This window comes from Pinus tabuliformis, chromosome 1_1 (assembly GCF_031772625.1).
Source record: "Pinus tabuliformis cultivar Carrire ecotype Pingquan chromosome 1_1, CPIR1, whole genome shotgun sequence".
Classification (NCBI taxonomy): domain Eukaryota; kingdom Viridiplantae; phylum Streptophyta; class Pinopsida; order Pinales; family Pinaceae; genus Pinus; species Pinus tabuliformis.
Genome location: NC_142297.1, coordinates 731,196,081 through 731,213,842, shown reverse-complemented (window position 1 = coordinate 731,213,842; position 17,762 = coordinate 731,196,081).

The following is a 17,762-nucleotide window of genomic DNA, read 5'->3' as shown; positions in this document are numbered from 1 at the left end:
CATGGCACCAACCTTGTCTCTACAAGGCTCCTACCTCTAGGGCTCCAACCCTCAGCTGAAATTTGTCAAGATAAGATTGATGATCCTTTATGGCTCCCAATATCTTCTGCAACAAGCCCTATCTATCTTCAACAATGCCTCCTCCAAATCACTTTATCAATGAAAACCTTGTTTTCTTAGAATATGTTACCACAACTCTTCATGTTACCCAAACAATCTTTCCTTTTTTCACCTCATGATTGCTTCAACACCTCATAGTCTCCAATAATATCTCCAAGACCTTCAAGATGTCTTCAATAGGCAACCCAAGTTCTGCACCCACTCTAAGCCTCTTCAAGGGCTTCTTCAAGAACTCTTCAAGAGAGTCTTCACAATGCTTCAACAACAAAATATTTCTTAATGCTGCTACTGTAATATGAGTTTCTTCACGAGCCTTCTTTCAAGATGACTGTCTTGAGTTAACTCTAAAGGATGTCTATCCGAGCTCTCCACAAATGATACTGTTAGTTTGAGTCTCTCAAACTGTTTACTGGTTCGGGGTTTGCACAAGTCTGAGCTCTCTATTCGCTGTAGTGTAGGTTGAGCTGTTTACTGGTTCGGGGTTTGCACAAGTCTGAGCTCTCTATTCGTTGTAGTGTAGGTCAAGCTCCCAACAAACATAGGTGATTGTCCTTAAAGTAATCACAGATCCGATGCGTAGTTCGAGCTCCACTAGGATTGTACTACCCATGATTCCGTGCTCCACCAGAACTGCAATGTCCCATAGATCTGGGCTTCACCGAAATCGAAATGTTCCTCGATCTGAGCCACAAGTCTTCTATAGATCCAATTTTCGAACTCTAGAGCAGATATCCTTCAATTCCTTCTCGATGTTCCTCATTCACGAGTTGTGACTGTAATGTATCTCTGTAGTATATCTTCACTGAATCGATACTTGAAATGAAGTATTTGACTTGTGTTTATACGAGTTTCGCCAATAAATGAAAAGACATGTTCATTAGAGGAGAGGCCAACTTGTGCATGAGGTGGCACATTAAAAATTTATTAAATAACTGTCGGAATGGGTCTTTGTTAATAATTGACGAAATAGAACATAGTTTTATTGTTACAGAAATGATATTATAATAGCAAGATAGGAGGGATCATAGCGAATAACGCGAAACCATATTATAATGGATGCCGTGAAGTCCTACATGCCACATCATCACTTTAGTCTTCGTACATCGGCACTACAAGGATAACAAAGGTTTGTATTGAAAGCTTTAACATGACATGCCTGTAACACTTATGATATAGAAAAGTTCCGATGAGGCGGACATGATAATATATTAGACACATTATGATAAAGCCAATAGGGTTTGCAACCATATCAACAATCGACAATCGAAGGATCTTATTGGAGGTGCTATTCAAAAGTTCCGATAAAGGCAGATGTAATTAGATAATTAAGTCGTTAACTTAAATCATGTCGGGTCCGCATATAGGAAGTCAGAGATTAGAGGTCCATATCGGAGATCGAGGGTCCATATCGCACATCGGAGATCGGAGGTCCATATCGCATATCGGAGATCGGAGGTCCACATCGCATATCATAGGTTGAAGACTGGAGTTTTGAGTGGTGACACAATAAAAATGCCGATATGATATTTCCTTGGTTTGGTTTTATTATATCCATTGTGATATGTTCCAATAATGGATTATTAAGGTTTCCAAAGTCTATTACTCTCATAACACTGCTTTTCCTTTTGGCTCTTTCTCTTGGGCATATGCGGTCTTCTCTTGGATCTGCTCCTCCTTGGATTGTCTTGGCTCTTACTCTTGGCTTCCGATGACTTTCGTTTGGCTCCCGATGGCTTCTTTTTGAACTGCTTCTCGCTCTTCTCTTTGCTACTGCTCCTCTTTCTCTTTGGGTCCAACGCTTCTTGGGATTCTGTCTGTGTGTATATATATATATATTCAATGCTTATGCTATATTCGATCCATATGGCGATCAATGACGACACTGACATCTCAACAATTACGTCCTAAATGTTGTTTTTCCATGATATTGGTGTCTAGGATAGAATCTTAAATCACCGACGCTACCAAACCAAGTATCACAAGAAGTCTACTTTGCACAACGAAATATTATACAACAATAAATATACTATTGCACAAAATATACACAACTTTTTACACAATTTTACAACAATCCAACTTTGTTATATTTTAATTAATTTGATAATACAACAATCTAGGGCTCCTGTACCAGGGATAATGGCCCTCATCCACTAGTACAAGAATACAAGATACAAAATACACTGACGATCTAGCTGATGTAGTGCACAATCACAACTTGTTGTATCTTGTACACTGCGGGTCCTTTGCTTCTGTTCTACAACACTTGCCTCTATCAATGCAAGTCCTTTAGGCCATTGAACCTTAGCTATCCAATCTGCTCTCTAGCTGATCATAAGTCCATCTACAACCAACACATAGGGTCTTTATGCTCACTAGCTGCTCCTTTGTCCTTCAAGGCAATAACACTTTGAGACTTCTACCCACAGTTTCTCCTCAACTCTTTTGTGACTTTTCTTCCCATTATAGTCTTTTTGCGTTGTTTCAATGAAGACTAACATAGGGCAGGAGGGCTACCACGTATCATCATCGAATGTCGCTTCTCCAACAATGAACACGTGCTATCCAATTTGCTCCTGGTTAGCCAAACCTTGAGCTCCTCCAAATTGCCACTCCTAGCAACCACCTTTGTCCATCAAGGCGCTGCACTAGGGCACTTTCACGCTACTCTCCAACATACCTCAAATGCCCAATACCAATGTCCAATCTAGGACCTCATCCCTAGCATCAATTCAACATAAATACATCAATAATATACCTCTTTACTCCTCAAGGGTTAGTGTAGTACAATTGTAGGTCTGGTTCACCTAGTTAGGGCTATTGGCACGCTGCTACAACTCTCTTTTCTACCTCCTTACCTCCTCCAAAGGCTGTGACCTCCTTTCAAATAGTTCTTTGCACTCTCCTTAGCTGATTTGGGCTAATTCCAGCCCTCAAAGCTGCCTCACGACCCACTTGCTTCCAAAAGACAAGGCCTGCGGCATACTTGGACTGTTCCTCAACCTTTCGGCCCCCTGTCCAAGCTGTTGTAGGTCTGTGGCGTACTTGAATTAGCCTTTCAGAGCTATGACCCTCTTGTAGAAGAGAGTTCCCATGCAAAACAAGGCTAAGACACCGTGCAAAACTCCCTCAAGGACTGCAACTGCCTACCTGTAGCTTCTCAACCTTGAAAGATAGCTCAAGAGACACAAAATAGGCCTCGTCTTTCACGTCTAGCCTTCTTCTCTTGCTCGATTGCATAAGAGATGTATTATCTATGAAGTGATGCACTTGGATGTGAGGAAATGACCTCACAATCACCTTATATTTATATCTAATATAAGGGCTTCATTAAATCATCATGGAGGGCTTGTACAATTGTCATACAACACAAGCATACATGACTTGTCATCCACAAAACCCACCAGCTACAAAGAAAAATGAATATCTCATCATAGACACCTCAGATTTGAGTGATTTTTGTTGCCTCTTTCTCCTCTCGTGGTCCTCTATCATCTCACATAATCACATGTCAAAATATCCTCATGGTTTCACACCCACATCCTTGGGTGCAAAAGCCACACCTTGGGTTCCAAGCCCACAAAGCACTTTTGTGGTGCTCCAATGCCTAAACCTCAAACTCTAGGGCTTGGAGTACCTCCCAAGCTACCAAAAAGTCAGCACTAAGCTGCATTTGTTTTGGCTTAGGGAATTTCTGAAAGAAGAAAGACAATAAGAGCATAAATATTTGAAAACAACAACTAGAGAATACCAGTTCTAATCCTTTAAGAATATGGGTGATTTATGGTATTTGGGAACACGCGGACAACATTATGCATTTATATTAAAGAAAACATTCATGATATCAAACACCAAAATAGAAACTCAACTTCTCAACCTTGAGGTTCCAAGCTATTAAATGAGTTGTGTTTTTTTGGACTATTTGCACTCGTAACATTCATCTAAAAGAAAATATATAACCCAGTCTCACAAAAATGTAAACTTAAATCTGTTCTAAAATCCAAGAAAATAAATCAACAAAAGGTTCTGCACTAGTCCGCCAATATTTTTCAATTAGTTCACATAAATTCGCAATGCTTGACATTGAAGTGAACAAAATCTCTCATATCCCCAAGGCACATCTTGAGAGTCAATATAGAAAATGTATTTTTGGTGGATTCAATTTACTGGGACAATTTCATCATGGATCATATCTTGAATGCTTAATTCCTCTCATTAGAAGCTTGCATTCTCATTTCCAAACTCGACTGAAGTTGCACAATTATTTCTTTGCCTCAAGGTTGTTATGAAATACAAAATAAAATAGCAGTGGCAGTGGACAATATTTCAATTCTTAATGCCCCAATTTTCTAGGCAATCCAAGAGAAAAATATACTGAAGTGTTCTTGATAAGTTTCAGCGCTCTAGGAAAATTTTATCATACATAAACCAAAACTGAAAACTCTTATTTCAAGCATTAAAATAACGCTTATCTTCTCCAATTTAGATTTGACCGAACTCGCTGGTTTGATTGTTTTCCAGCAAAAGCTGGTCTGAACTACTACGAGGGGCTGGAAAAGACCAATTCAGTACCTAATCGACCTTTTTCCAACGAGCTTGCTAGTTTTGGTACGATGTGAATAAGGACCCTTGGAACACAATTTTTTTAAAAGAAAACAATAATTTATGAGTGGGGCAACCTAATATTTTGTTGAAATTCTAGTGTTGCAATGGTCAGAGTAGTTTTTCATAGTTGATAACGACTGTTGATATAAATTGTTTCTTCTTTATACTTTATTCAACAAGTAGCTATACATGAAAATCTTCAACCATTAATTCTTCAACAAGAGGAGTAAATAGAGATCATAGTAAACAATGAACAAAAGACAATAAGCAAGAGCCAAAGGACACCAAGATTAGGCTCATAGCCAGGGCAAAACCACAAGGCAAAACCCAAAAATTCTTTCCTTATGAGAGAGAGATTCAATCCATCAATAGTACATCAAAATGTTCCAACAAATCCAAAATAGTCAACAATGAAATACCCAATCAAAGTTTGCTCATAGAAGGAGAGAAATTCCACTTCTGTTAATGAGTAATGTTTGCGCAAGGAGGTCAAAAAATATGCTTGAAGTCATTGTGATAGGAGTTCAAAGTCCCATTGAAATAACCACAAAAGTTGCTAACGAGCTGTCCAAAACCCTAGATCAACTTCAGAATTATGTCACCTCAAAAGGAGCGAGTTTCTCTGCAATCTTTTGCCAGAAAAGAGTCAACAAAATAGAAGTATAGATGATCCCAACCAGACCCAAGTCATTGTAGTCAACGAGCCTTTGAAGGAGATCCAAACCGTAGTCAAAAGAACCCTCTTTATCCTCTTCGCACTTGTGGATATCTTTGTAATTGTAGACTGAATTGTTGTGATGGATGATGATTGAAATGAATGCCAATGAACTTGTAGGTGTCATGTGAGGGCTAGTTAGTCCTAATGGGGTCAACATGATGATCTTAAATGAGCTGACTTGAAGGGCTTAATTGAGCTCACTTGAAAGTGACCAAAAATTGATTTCTTCTTCGAGTATGCAATGAGAAATGTCAACCATAGATACGTTATATTTCAACATATTCGACCTTTAGGGCCTTACTAATGCAATGCAATTAATGGTAATGTTAAATCTATCACTTTTACTTAAATTTTTAACATTAACATTAATTATTTCAGAATGTTTGAGAGTAGTTCCAACCTCATTATATTTTGTATGGAGAAAGTAGAATTTTAGGTCCCACTCAAAATCCAACAAACTTAACAGTTTTTAGGATATCATGATTGGGGAGATTGCAATGTTTCCATTGGAGTTTGTCATATATGAGGGTATGGAACCGACATTTAATCAAGAGTAGCAAACTCTCTATGTACCTCGATTTTGGCGGCATTGATTGTTGAACTCCTTTGTCACGATCCTAGTAAAAATGTACCCATCACTCAAGCAAAATCTCGATTTGACATGTTAAGATTCTTTTATCTTATTTTAATGCTTAGAGGATGATAGCGACAATGAGGATCCCAATAAAGGCAATTATTTTGATGATATGTAGGTATTTGTTGTAGCATGATTTTTTTTTGGACTCTAGAGGCCATCTAGAACCAGTTTGTTGATGTATTTTTGGTTTAGAGATGGATTGCACTTTGTGCTATTTTGGTTATATGCACCCTTACTAGCTATATATATGAGAGTTTGCATGGTTGTTTATAACGGTCTGGATTCACATGAATATGCATTTTTTTTCAAAATTTGTATATTTATGAATTTTATGGTCGATTGGTTTTTTGGTTCGATTTTTTTAGGTTTTGGTCTAGTTCACATTTTTGGGCTTTTGCTGGTTCAGTGAATGATTCAGTTTGGATAACATTGATGTTAAATCACTTAAGGTAATTTCCCTTACATCAAATCGGGTTGTCTATATAGCTCGGAATTATAGACCATAAAGAACATAGATGGTAGAAAATCAAATTTGTGATTTACACAACTATTGAATAACTGAGAACTTCATTAAAAAGTAGTTGTATAGGTAAATACCATAGGTTTATTGCTCTCTAAAACCCTAGCTGGGGAAAACAAAAAAAAACTTTAGCTCAACCAAGGAGCTCCAACATCCATTAAGCACTCAAACAAGTCCTCCAAGGCAAGACATATTTTCCTCCTCTTCTTCTTCACCAAATATACTGCTAGGGTTTAATCTCAAAACTCTAATTTCAATACTCCAAGGAATGAAACCCTAATTATAGACTTCAAGATGTTGTGAGATGATCAATAAACCCTAGCAACTCCATGAGAGAGAGAAAGCAGATATAAATGAAGATATAATAGAGAGAGAATGAGTAGTGTGCTTATCTTAGTCACATCTCTAACCTAAGTTGTAGGAAACACACCCTCTCGTACTAGTCAGGTTTTTGTATTGAAACGTTGAAACATGACTAAAGTGTGTTTGAAACATTTTTCAATCCATATCAAATGCATTTCATGTGTGGAAATGTGTTTTGTGCATATTGAAATAGGTATCCAAAAAAAATATTGTCATGACTTTACCACAATTTGATTGTTGGGATACACATTTTTTGTTTTAATGCTTCATTAAAGGTTAATTATGAATTGATGAGACATTTAGAAGCATCTAAGACTAGCAAATTTTCTTTAAAAGATGGTTTCACTCTCAATTTGCACCAAAAATACTGCCAATTAATGGTAATGTTAAACTCTTTAAAGTTGAGAGTGGTTTAAACCTCATCAGACTTCATATGGAGAAAGTAGAATTTCATATCTCATTGAAAATTCAATAGACTTAATAGCTTTCAAGATTTTAGGATTGGTAGGATTGCAACATTTTCATTAGATTCCATCATGTATAAGGGTATGGGATTGACATTTATTTAAGAGCACCAAGACCTAATGTACCTTGATGTTGGTGATATTGATCTTTTGACTTCTGTTGTGGCCTTAGCAAAAGTGCACTCTTCACTCAAGCCAAAGTCATTGATTAGGTATGTTAACTTTTTCTACCATATTTTAAAGCTTGGATTTAAGTAGTTTCATCAAAACTGCATGTTGTTGACTAATGTGCTTCAAGGATTGAGATAGATGCAAAGGGTGATGATATTGATTAGGATCCCAATGTAAGAAATGGTGGAACATTGCTTGTCATTTATGTTTGTCATTTAAATGTTCTTGCTTGTTTATTAGTAATGCTTTCTTTTCAAGTTTCAGTATAATGTGCTATATATAAAATGAGACTATACACACGCACACACACACATGCATATATGTGTGTGTGTGTATAGTTCTATATATACACATGTATATGTGTGTGTGTGTGTGCATGCCTATATATATATATATATTGAGTGGGTCTAATGGTTAAAAACACTTGTTTCATCCTAAGAGTTCACATGTCCAAATCTAGAGGGGGGATAGAGTATGTGCACCTCCGTAAACTTTAGCACAATCAAATTGTTGCTTGGAGGTAGGTCCCTTATGCCACAAACAAAGGCGTATCATACTCCACTAGGTCCACTCTCCTTGCATGAACATCATCACAACCAAGTTTCCCCAAGCCAACTTCAAGCTTCCATATAGGAATTCAAGCTACCTCATGCTGTCTAGCGCTTGATGCCATCCTCAAAGATGTAATATGCTCCTTCTCTTAAGGACAACTTTCTCCAAGCGAGCAACATCATCATGTGGCCATCATGAAGGATGTGACTTAAGCTATTAAGGGAACTCCAAATCCATAAGGAAGAATGTCAGACAATCACCTATAACTAAGGTCGATCAATCACTAATTAAGCAATATCCAATGTGCAAATCCACCTCGAACCAACCAAGGGCTAAACATACACCATGCATCCCAAATCTCATTAAGCACCCCTAAACATGGTGTAAAGATTTTTGGAGTCACTTGAAAGTTGATAGGTTTCTGTGGTGAATTTTTTTCTTGAAATGGATTTAGGAGTCAATGGATTGCAACTTGTGCCTAAAGATTGTGAGTATTGTTATAGAAATCTCACTCATAATCAACTTTGGCAGGGGTTTGAAAAATGAAAATTGGGAAAATTCAACAAAAAATTGTCGACCAATAAAAGATTCATAAAGTAATATTTTTCAACTAAATGAAAACATGAACTTAAATCATCAGATAATTACATTGTGACATAAATATTAAAAGAAGGTATTCAATTATCATATATAGGTTGTCCAATCACATACATCATATATTAACCATCAATAGTTGACTAGGGTTGAGTTAAAATTCAAGAGTTTAAAATAAAATAAAAAATTAAACTATAATATGGATGCGTTAATGACCTTTGCCTCTTTTCTAGGGCCTATTGGTGGAGGGTCTTGGAATTGCATGTCCAATGGAGCTACAAATTGGTGGTTCCTACACTTGATTTTGTTGGTTGTGCATTGGTTGGTCGTGAGTTGGCTAATCTTGCTCTAGTTGGTCTTGTGCTCGATCATGCTCCCTATCTAACTAGGGAAATGAATCCTCCATAATAGGTCTCTCACCCTCCTCAACATTGAGTTAGAAGTGGGATGAATCACATCCAAGTAAATGGCTTGTACATCAAGTGGGTTCTTCAACTACCCCACCCATAATCAAAGGATGTCGTAAACATACATCATATCATTGAGGTGTTGATACTCCATCTTATTATGCTTTTGTGAGTGCTTTTTCAAAGAAACTCTAATTGTGTTGGCAATCCAAAGCACTAGAAAATTTACTTAGTACATTGATTACATTTTTTTGAAGATTTGATGTTTGTCCACCATAGTTATCCCACCACACATCTTAAAAATTAAGAAAAGAGAGAACAAGTAAATTAAATTTCCAAACAATATACTCTTATTAATAAAGTCTAAATGTGAACTTTAAAGTTGAACAATCAATCATACAATTTGAAAGTTGAAGTGAAATTGCTTATCTAGCCACAAAAATGTTCTTACCCACATTTCTATATCATAGCCAAATAATCCTAGAGCTCTCTTGTAATTCTTTAACTCAGACTATATTGCTGCATGCACCTATAGGTCTAGCACCATTTTCTACACACACTAAAGAACTTGGCCAATAATGTTAGTGGTGAAACTTGTAGTGAAATTCACTAGAGTAAAACAATGTGAACTTCTTGCTCTATGAACTGTAAAATGCTACATGTTGTTCCATATATCATCAATCAAATCCCATATAATGATGTGCTTGGCCTTTCCCTCGTCACCTTTTTAAACTAGAACAAGAAATTTGTATTAAGCAAAAATCTGCGACTGAAACATGCAGTTGAAGTACATCGACATAAATGGTACATGGAAAAACTTTTCCATGACTCTAGAAAGAGGGGGGCAAAAAGCCATCCTCCTCCCGACAAAAGAAGAAAGGGGGGAGATCCAAAACTAGACCTTCTAAGACTTGAGCCTATTGCTTTTTGAGAACAAGAGTAGTTTCTTACAAATTGCTTGCACAAAATGGTACAAAAATAAAACATTTCTAATATTTAATCAAAATTGACACCCCATTAGAATCGCGTGAGGCTAAAGAATTGTGGGCACTATATTTTGGAGATTTCTTGCTTCATTCTTTCTATTTCTTGTTAATGAAGGGGACGATCGTTGATTGCTTTCTAAAACTTCCGAATATGAAGGAGAAGAACAAGAGAGATTGACCCCATTCTCTTCCTCTGAATTGACCTCTTCTTCTTTTTTATTTGAAGGAGAGGCATTTCAATATCCTTAGAACTAGTCTCTTCCTCAATGTGACAACTAATGTTCTCTAAAGCCATTTGATCTTGATCTTCTTGAACTGTGACTTCTGTGTTTGAGGACTTCAAAGCTTCATATCTATTATTGGAGGGAGGATGTTGATTAGATTCATACTTGTTGGAATTAGGCCTCTTAAATGAATGATTCTTGTGCTTCCTTGAAATTGGTTTGAATGCTTCTTGCTCATCATTACTTTGAGAAGATGGAGGGATAGAAGGACACTGAGGTGCTATAAATTTTGGACAATGTCTTGCAAAGTTCCCATACTCATGGAAAAAATTGCATTTAAAAGGAACTTGCTCATAATCTAGAGCCTGAACCTAGGACTAACCCTCCAAGTCATGCTGAATCTCCTCAGGGAGTCCTTTGCAAAATCCATTTCAACACAAATTTTGATACAAGAGAAGTTTTGTGTTGAAATGGATTTTGCAAAAAAGAGAAGAAGTAAATTAAATTTCCAAACAATACAATGTTATTAATAAAATTTAAAATGTGAACTTTAAAGCTAAACAATCAACCATGCAGTTGAAGTGAAATTGCTTATCTAGCCACGCAAATGTTCTTACTCGCATTTCCATATCATAGCTAAATAATACTAGAGCTATCTTGTAATTCTTTAACTCAAATCATATGGTTGCATGCGCCTAAAGGTCTAGTACCATTTTCTACAAAGAACTAAAGAACTTGGTGAATTATGTTATTGGTGAAACTTGTAGTGAAATTCACTAGAGAAAAACAATGTGAACTTCTTGCTCTGTGAAGTGTGAAATTGCTACATGTTGTATCATATATATGTTAAAATTGGCAACTAGGGCCAAACTCCACATGGGTCATCTTATTTATGATAGTTGATATTTTTCTTGGATTCCTCTTTTCGAGAGGTCTAGGATTGATCTAAAGATCATCTGATTCCGACATGTAAAAATGAAGTTATGAATTTATTTTGATCATGGACAAATTGTCATGGTCGGCCAACAAACTTATGTAGGCTCAGAAGCCCAACAATCACGTCTATTCATCCACAATGTTTGCTATAAATAGATGATGCCTTAGCCACATTTGGATACACTCATCTTCACACTTCTCTCTCTCTCCTCATTGATTGGGTACGGATTTTGAGCTTCTCTCTCTCCACACGTTCGAAATTTCAGGAGAGCGAAATTTCAGGAGTGAGGAGACCGAATTTTTGGACAGTAAGACCAAGCGTTGACCAGCATGCATTGACCTCCTTTGATTGCGTTTTTGTGAGGGCTATCCCTGTTTGGCCAGGCCGCATTTCTGGTCACAAAAATCCATGCTAAACATTGACTGTTGACCAATGTTGACTGCAGCTAGGGCTGATCGTAGGTGGGTTGTTTGACCAGACTTTGGCTGGGCTGAATTTCACTGTTTTGAGGGTTGTTTTATCGCTGTTTAGGGGCCGAAGTTGACTGAAGTTGATCGACTTGCTGAGGGTCAAATCTGCCCTGTTGACCAACGTTGACTTTTGGTTAGGGCTCTTTTGCTGCTGTTATAAATTATCAGATTTGTAAATTGTACTATCTCTCTCTGCTGAACTATTGAAGACAAAGAAGATTTGATCAAGGGTTTCCCCACATTGGGGTTTGTCCCTGGTTGGTGCCACATCTTGTGTCCTCTTGTCTTGGCTTGTCTTATACTGTTTATGTTTATGTTTATGTTCTATCTGCATTTTACTATCATGTTGATGTGATTGCTAATCTGAATATTGATACTGGGCTAATAAAGAAATTGAAGTAAAATTGCTCTAAAGCATAAAACATATCATTGTTGCTTAAAATTAATATGGTATCAGAGCTGAGGTGAAGACAAAGCGCAAGCAAGAGTGAAAGAGCAATCACCAAAGACAGTTGGACAAGGACAAAAGGCTCAATGGGTTCCTCCTCCTACTTCCCTGCTGAAGACAAGCTCCATGATAAATCTGACTATCATGGATGGAAGAAGTCTCTTGATTTGACCTTGGAAGAAAAAGAAGTGATGGACTATGTGCAGGTTAAAATCCCTAAACCTCCTTCAAATGCACCCGCTGCTGTGAAGACCAATGTTTTAAAACTCCGACACCAACTCGGTTGAGGGTTGACTCCGACTTGGTATTGACTCGGCTGGCTCGATTTCAGTGACTTGGTCGTTGTAAAAAATACATTATATATATATATATATATATATATATATTTTTGGTTATATATAAAAAACATAATTTTAAAGATTTTCATTCATGTTTCCAAACACAACATTAGAATATAGATGGAAGACCACATATGATCAAAATAGGCTCATGAATATATCCATTATATCAAAATGGCACCCAGTGCACTGTCCAATATATACATGATCATGAATCATGATATGGAGATCAAAACAAAAATACATAACCAAGGAGGCTAGAAATGGCTTCTACAACAAAAGTAAACTGTGATCAGTACTACTGGCTAGTAGCTACTGCCAGAGGAGCCAAGATCACGTGGATCAATCTCTTGATCATCATCATAGTCAGGGCCACACTGTTAACCACCTAAGAGTTACTAAGCCCAAGCTAGATGAAAAGGGCGGCCCTAGAGGTCTATCTAGTATCAACCAAGCTTATGCTTGGAGGTAAGTTATTAATGCAAGTTAACTTAGAATGCGATGCAAGGATGGAGAGTGATTTTTAGGCTAAGTTTCTCTTAATGATTTAGTACTTTAAATTATGATCAAATTTTTAATTAAGAAAACAAGTACTCGACAATAATATCCAAGAGATAATCTTAACCATAAAACAAATGCTAATATGATATCAAGATATGCCCAACAACAGAAATGATTCATCAATATGCTCAAGATAGCAACACTATAAGCTAATAGCAACAAAATGCCAACTAGAGATAACAACAGAATACAATTTGCCAATGTTTCAGTATGAGATGCTAAAGCCAAGTATCCAAAGAAGCAGTGAGATTTGTAAATGCTCTTAGTCTACTTCAATACAAACTACCAAAGCTTGAGATTTTTAATAAATGCCCAAATAGCAAGTCCCTTAGAGCCTAAGTGCCCATGTAAGGTTACCTTTCAACAAGATGTATTAGCAATGAGACAAGAGAGTTATACCAAGGCTTCTCTCTATAGTAAATAGAAAATTTTTGTATAGTAAATACAAATTATAGCGACATTTCTCTCTGGTTTTTTAAAGGTTCCCTGATAGAGGAGAGAGTTGATTTATAGCCATATGATATGTATGTGCACTGTAATATAAAGTTGTAAATATACTATTGTTGGGATCGTTCCCATAGCCCAATAGCCCAATCCGAGTCAACCTGTAAATATATATTTTTTAAGTATTTTTTTTTTTAATTTTTCACTTCTGCAGTTTATTTTGACATTCTATTATAGAGTATATTACACTCTCCTTTCCTTATGATGTATTGTTTCTATGTTCAATTTTTTCCATTTTGTTTGGTTAATAGCCTCAGAAAAATAAGAATATTAGGGAATATTAGGGGATCTCGGCTATGACAAAAGCTTGTGCAATGCTTAGAATTGCCTCAAAGAAAAAACAATGAAGATAGCAAGATAAAAATGTACATCCATTTATCATTAAGTCAATTCGAATTTATATTTCTATTAAAACTTTCGAAAACAATGCAATAATGATATATAAAGAATATTTTCTAAGGACAACTAGGATATGAGGAAATATAGCTGTATATCATGATTTTTTTTCATGGGTCATTGGTACATTTCAATTAGATGTTTGGAGCCACAAATTTAAATGAGTTTTATAGTACAAAGTGCATGAGAGTAATTACTTAAAACAATTTTGTAGTGGTAATGATTCATTGATTCCTAGTACTTTCTCAAGAATAAAGTTCCACCCAAAATGGAAAAATAATAGTAATGTTTGTAGTGAGTTGTTTTTAATATAGGATATATTGTTAGTATTTCTTATCTTATTATGTTAAATTGCTTGAACATAATATTAAAAAAATACGAAGTAATTTATTAATGGGTAATATTTAATAATGTTTTTTCTATAGAGGAGAGGAGAGGAAAAGATCTCATGCAAATTCAACCATTTAATCATTATTAAAAATAACATTCATTTTATGTTATTTGTTGTTATAAAATAAGATAAAGTTTAGAGATACAATTATAATTACTCATAGTGAAGTTATAAAGTATGGGTCTTAGTTTTCATTTTATGACCAGTTGTAGTTTGTTTTGATGTAGAAAAATTAATATTATAAACTCTTCAGTGTGACTTGGCAAAGCCAAAATGGACATTCTATTCACACACACATGATCAAAATTTTCAACCTATTTTTCATGATTAGAAATAACATTCATTTTGTACTTTTTATTTTCTTATTATAATTGATAATTAAGATGAAGTTTAGAGAAATAATGAAATTACTCGTAATGAAGTTATAATGTTCAGGTTTTAGTTTTCATTTTATGACAAGTTGCAATTTGCTTGTGAAAGTGATTTATAAAAACCAAACAAAATAGGAGAACAAGTATTCTAAGCTCCTCAAAGTATGTCTTGGCAAGGCTAACATGAACATGCTATTTACACGCTATGGATGACACGGATGGTTATCAATTTATCACATCATATGGTCATGAAGGGTGATCTTGCAATAGAGGAATTAAGAGTTGTGGATCCACCATCTAACCATATTTTTTTGTACCAATAAAGCATTAATTAAGTCAATAAATTGTCACTATCATTATTTAGTCCACATTCATGTTGAAAATCTAGTTGGTTAATGGTATAACCATGACACCTAAGAAGAGCATGTTTCCCAATATTTCACAAGGTTTATGTCCTATTGCTACATCATCTTGTTTTGTGCTAAAGACTGTTTGTGTTAGTCATTCTTAATAAAGAATCTCATGTTAATAAAATACAATCTCATTTGCAAATGATGTTGAGGCTATTACTTGTACGAAAAAAATATATGCATGTTATCAATTGCAACATGGTAAGGCATTACGATAGTGGCCCAATAAACAAATTGATAGGTTGTGGTTAGCTAAACATAATCATTTTGAAAATAGTATATAGTGTGGTAATGTGACCAACCATGGTGAATAAAGCGATAATTTAAGAAAAGTTTCCCTCGAGGGGGGCATTGTGGTAGTGGTATTAAAAACTAAACTTATTTAAAACAAATAATGGTAATGGATTTAGGGATAAGCCAATATTAGGGAGAAATAAAATTCCTGCACATGGAACATTTGCAATCATAATTTTGGTATTCATCTATTCAAAACATCATAATTTTGATATTTATCTATTTATGTCATTTAATATGTTATTAATAATTAATTTTCATTTGGTTATATCAAACACTTTTCAATTAGCAATGTTGAAATGACATTTTTGAAATGCATTTATAAATTTAATAGGTTGATTACAAAACATTACTATGCATACTTACTATTAAAATATTAATAGTAACTTTTGAAGAAATGAAATATCCATTTTTATTTAACCCTACTTCAATTTAAGTTCGATAATAATAGTAAGGTAAAATGTTGACTTAATAGGTCAATTCAACAAGCACTCTAATCCATTGCAAGATACTATATTATTATGGACTGTGCAACCCAAACTAATTGTAAAAATCTAATATAAAATTGCTGTGATGCATCTCTTGAATGGGTCACTTAACAAAATTCAAATTCCAAACATAAAATATAAATAAAATTTAAAACTGCTGTGATGTTTCAAATTCAAAACATAAAATATAAATAAAATTTAAAATTTCTGTGATGTCTTAAATAGCTCACTTAACAAAATTCAAATTCAAAGCATAAAATTTAAAATTCCTAGAAAATTAAACATTATCAAAACATAAAATATAAATAAAATTTAAAATTGCTGTGATGTCTTAGATGGCTCACTTAACAAAATTCAAATTCAAAACATAAAATTTAAATAAAATTCCTAGAAAATTGAACATTAAATATAATGCTAAAATGTTTCCACCACATAATTAATATTATATAATAAAATTAAAACCTCCAAAATGTAACCTCCCATTAAGTTGATATCCAACAAAGTGTGATGTTAAACTTCACAAGGTAAGGATCTCATCTCTCCCCTCAACAAGTCCATAAAAAACACAAAGCTCCAAAATGTAACCTCCCATTAAGTTGGTATCAAAAAATGTGTGATATTAAACTTTACAAGGTAAGGATCTCATCTCTCCCCTCAACATGTCCATAAAAAAACACAAAAGGCTGTAGCAATATGAGCATTATCACATCAATTGAAAGGCTGCAGCAATATGAGTATTATCACATCAATTAAAAGACTGCAGTAATATAAGCATTACCACATCAATTGAAAGGCTACAACAATATAAAGATTATCCGATTAAGTTGATATATCCAAAATGTGTGATGTTACAACTTCACAAGGTAAGGATCTCATCTCTCCTCTCAACAAGTCAATAAAAAAAAACACTCCTCTCAACAAGTCAATAAAAAAAAACACAAAAGCTGCAGCAATACAAACATTATCACATCAATTGAAAGACTACAATAATATCAAGATTATCACATCAATTGAAAGACTACAGCAATATGAGAATTATTACATCAATTGAAGGCTATAGCAATATGAAGATTATCACATCAATTAAAAGGCTACAGCAATATGAGGATTATAAAAGGCTACAGCAATATGAGGATTATCACATCAATTGAAAGTTAAGGCTGCAGCAATATAAGCATTATCACATCAATTGAAAGGCTGCAGTAATATGAGCATTATCACATCAATTGAAAGGCTACAAAAATATAAGGATTATGACATCAATTCAAAGGTTTTTTTTCCTCAATTTAATTTAATTTAGTTACTTCATCTAAACTCCAATAGTACTCAACCCAAAAATGCTGATTCAGTTAATAAAAATAATATTCCCAAACCTGACAAAGCTTATGCATAAACCAGATTTGTCTGAATGCACATGAACATATGAAAAAAACTCATGCGGTAGAAATAAGGATGTCAAAAATGCTAATTCAGTTAATAAATATAATATTCCCGAGCCCGACAAAGCTCATGCATAAACCGGGTTTGTCTGAATGCACATGAACATATGAAAAGCACTCATGTGGTGCTAAGAAGGGTTTAAAAAATGCTGATTCAGTTAACACATATAATAATATAATATTCCCGAGCCTGACAAAAAGCTTATGCATAAACTAGGTTTCTCTGAATGCACATGAATGAGTTTCAAAAATAGACACTGAGAAACCATCGGAAAGAACATTCATAAATAGGGTTTAAAAAATGCTGATTCAGTTAATACATATAATAATATAATATTCCTGAGCCTGACAAAAAGC